General features: G+C 35.2%; 1 pseudogene; it reads left to right on the plus strand.

Annotated features, from left to right (window-relative positions):
- The first annotated feature begins 1,177 nt into the window (after positions 1-1,177).
- Positions 1,178-2,296, plus strand: LOC101970961 (L-lactate dehydrogenase A chain-like; annotated as a pseudogene).
- The last annotated feature ends 2,116 nt before the right edge of the window (positions 2,297-4,412 follow it).

Genomic DNA, 4,412 nt, shown 5'->3' on the forward strand with positions numbered 1-4,412 from the left:
AAAAGGAGAGGGGATTTATGTTGACTTGAATGTATCAGTTAGTATCCCAGGACTCTTACAGATAAGCACTCTATTTTCTACAAAAACTTCATCCTTTCAAAGAGAATCAAGCTTAGGTGGGAGGAAAAATTGTTCTTTAGCAAAAAATACTCTTATTCTTCTCCACATAGAGAAAGCAGACCATTTCTATGTTAAGAACTCAGTGAAAATGTAGATGAGCGCAAAGTCTGTCAGTCTATCAAAATAACAAAACCCATCATTTTAGACATATAAACCTGCACATATCACTTTGAGATTATTGACTTCATATTGCCCAACAGCATCTGATTGAACAGCATCTAATTCACATAGATGCAAATCTAGATTATACAATAAATGAGCAGTAAATAGAATTATATTATCTCCCTGAAGACAGGACCTACTCTTTTCTTCCAAGGCTCTAGGAAAACCTTAGAATAGAATTCCAGTTCATACTTAGATTTTCCCTCTTTAAGTGAATTTTATTTAAAATAATGTTTAGTGTGTTATTAAGAAAACTTAATGTTTAAAAATAAGAATATGCACAAGAATAACTCACTTGAGGAGTAATAGTTTGCAGTACAAGCTAAGAAATAACTTGATCTTAAATTTTTTTACATAGGTTACAGAAAATTTGCCTGATCTGACAATACAACCCCTTCTACTTTTAGAAAATTAGACATTCTAAAATATATGCAAAACTGTTACAAGATCTCTGGTTTCCAAAGGGAATTACAAAAATGAATGGCTACTCAAAGCTAGATTGGTAAAATCAAAGCATGCAAACTGAGGCTCAGCAACCCAGGGAGTATCCTGACCAGAGCTGGAATGTCAATATCCATCCAGAAACATAAGACATTTGATCCCATGAGAGGGTAGAAGCTAGAACTAAGTCTCCTACAAAACAAGAACTTCAAAAGAGCAGCTTCTCAACAGCCCAGGGCAGCAGTAAAACAGCTTGTTTGCTATAAAGGTTCTGGGAAGGGGAGACAATTCATGAAAAAGAAAAAATCCCAAACCTGTGACATATGTAGAGGTGGGGAAGTCAAATTTACACCACCTGTGTGATAGAGAAATGGCAGGCCGAGAACTTAAACAGATGCTAGGCTGGAGACTCTGCTGCTGAGTGCAGATTCCATTGCTGGGCACCTGTGACGCCTTCTCAACGTGCACTCCCGATTCCTTTTGGTTCCAAGTTCAAAATGGCAAGTCTCCAGGATCAGCTGATTGTGAATCTTCTCAAGGAAGAACAGGTCCCCCAGAATAAGATTACACAGTTATTGGGGTTGGTGCTGTTGGTATAGCCTGTGCTATCAGTATCTTAATGAAGGACTTGACAGATACACTTGCTCTTGTTGATGTCATGGAGGATAAACTGAAGGGAAAGATAATGGATCTCTAGCATGGTAGCCTTTTCCTTAGAACACCAAAAGTTGTCTCTGGCAAAGACTATTCTGTGACTTAAAACTCCAAGCTCGTTATTATCACAGCTAGAGCACGTCAGCAAAAGGGAGAAAGTCGTCTTACTTTGGTCCAGTGTAACGTAAACATCTTAAAGGTCATCATTCCCAGTGTTGTAAAATACAGCCCACACTGCAAGTTGTTTGTTGTTTCCAATCCAGTAGATATCTTGACCTATGTGGCTTGGAAGATAAGTGGCTTTTCCAAAAACTGTGTTATTAGAAGTGGTAGCAATCTGGATTCTGCCCAGTTCCATTACCTGGTGGAGGAAAGGCTGAGAGTTCACACATTAAACTGTCATGGGAGGGTCCTTGGGGAGCATGGAGACTCTAGTGTACCTGTACGGAGTGGAGTGAATGTTGCTGGTGTCTTCTTGAAGAATATGCACCCAGATTTAGGCACTGATGCAGATAAAGAACCTTGGAAAAAGGTTCACAAGCAGGTGGTTGACATTGCTTATGAGGTGATCAGACTAGAAGGATATATATCCTGGGTCATTGGACTGTCTGTGACCGATTTTGCAAAAAGTATAATGAAGAATCTTAGGCAGGTGCACCCAATTTTCACCAGGATTAAGGGTCTCTATGGAACGAAGTATGGTGTTTTTCTAAGTGTGCCTTGTGTCTTGGGACAAAATGGAATCTCAGATGTTGTGAAAGTGAATCTGAGGAAGAGGCAGGTTTAAAGAATCATGCAGATACACTTTGGAGCTGAAAATTTAAAGATTTCTAATGTCATATCACTTTAATGTCCAAGATACAACAGGATTTTAGTTAGAGGTTGTGCATGTTGTCCTTTTTATCTGATCTGTGATTAAAGCAGATGGCCTGGGGAAAACATCAATTTCCTAAAATTAGAAATAGGAATGGCTTATGAAACCCTACAGATATCCTGATGCTGGATGGTACTTAACTTATGTAGTCCTAAAATTGTTAGTGTAAAATAGTTCTACCATCTCTGGGATACCACTCCCCATATTGCACAGCTCCAGTTGCCCTTCAAACCAGATGTGTGATATATAACTTCATCAAACATGCCCTAGTCCAACTGTTTTGTTGTTTTTGTTTTGCTTTTTTTCATTCAGTCACATCCTGGGAACCAATGTTAAATCCAGTATTGCATGTCTTGTGTAAACTATTCTAAAGAATTTTATTCTGTGTATTATATGTATCTGTAGCGCACATTTCTATATTATGTAAAAAGAAAGATCTTTTTGTCACACCAACCAAAATATCAAATAAACCTTGAACATCTAAAAAAAAAAAAAAAAAAAGTCAGGCTGGGGATGTAGCTCAAGCGGTAGCGTGCTGGCCTGGCATGTGCGGGGAACTGGGTTCGATCCTCAGTACCACATACAAATAAAATAAAGATGTTGTGTCCACCAAAAACTAAAAAATAAATATTAAAAAATTCTCTCTCTCTCTCTTAAAAAAAAAAAACAAAAGACTTAAGAAAAAGTCCTAGACTATGAAAACCTGGGACTCCAATAGAAACAAAAATATGAAATATCCTGTGTGGAAATGTCCACAACTAAGAGTCAGGAAGTTCATGCAAAAATGCTCACAATGTAAAAAAAAAAAAAAAAGGAAAAAAAGAAACCTTTGGGAATCTCTTGCAAAGAGGTAAAACCAAGGTGACAAACAGGGTCAGTTAGGATCTAGAGCCAGACAATAGAAGAAAGAACAATTAACTGCATTAGAATGATTGTAATATTAGAAACTGACAGCTAAAATACAGGTCAAAACATGCAGTTGGAAACAGACAAATGATCATTGTCAATGAAGAAATCAAAACGGAAATGTTTAATACTTGGAACTGATTAACAACCAGAGCTAAGAACTGTAAGGCAAGTAACATGTATATGTATATGTATATTAGGCACTGATGCAGATATTTTAGGAGGAAATCCATATATCTTCAAATGCATATGTTTTGAAAGAAAAAAAAAGTAAGGAGCCCAGCAACTCTTTAACAAGAAGTTAAAAGAACAGAGTAAACCTGAAGGAAATATTAGATACAAAAGCAGACCAAATAGAAGACAAAACAAAGAAATACTAGAATTGATTAGGAAATCAAAAAAATGATTCTCTGGGGGGAAAAACACACAAAGAAATTACAAATCTCTGGAAGATCAATTAAGGATAAAAGAAGGAAACAAATGATATCAAGAAAAAGAGAATGGATATAATTGTAAACAGGATGGAATTTTGTACAAGAGAATATTATGTAAAACTTTATGCCAATCTATTCAAATGAAAATTCTAGAAAAATATAAATTGCCAACATTGACTAATAGAAAGTTGGAAAATATGTATAACCCCACATAAAGCTAAAAACTGGGCAATATTTAAAGATCTAGCCACAAATTTTAAAACAACTTTTGCCAAATCTTGAAATAGCAGAAAATCTGAATCTTATAAATCTAGTTCAGAGATTTTTTAAAAATAAATAAATAAATAAAGAAGCCCATTGCTAATTTAAAAGGTTAGTATAAACTTAATATTTAAACTAGGTAAATACTATGTGGAAAAACAAATCACTAACTGTTATCACTAATGATATATATAAAAATTCTACATAAAATGTGAATAAATTTTATATCAAAGATTTCCTGAAATTTAACAGAAAAATAGAAAACTTCTGAAGAACCAGGTAGAGTTTTGGTGGAAAAGACTATAGTTTTAATCTCAGACTCTGGGAGGTGTCTCGTCTCTGTAATGGACGAGTTGTGCATGTGTGTTGAAGCTATGAACAAGTATTGTTTAACCCAAATATGCAAGATTAATTCAGTTATTTGTAGTCTATTAATGTAATTCATCCATGTTAATAGATTAAGGAAAAAATCACAAGATCAACTCAATACAGGCCCCAAAAAGTCATCCACTAAATTTTGACATTAGTTCATGATTTAAAAAAACATACTCTTAGCAAAC

Source organism: Ictidomys tridecemlineatus, chromosome 12 (genome assembly GCF_052094955.1).
Source record: "Ictidomys tridecemlineatus isolate mIctTri1 chromosome 12, mIctTri1.hap1, whole genome shotgun sequence".
NCBI classification, from domain to species: domain Eukaryota; kingdom Metazoa; phylum Chordata; class Mammalia; order Rodentia; family Sciuridae; genus Ictidomys; species Ictidomys tridecemlineatus.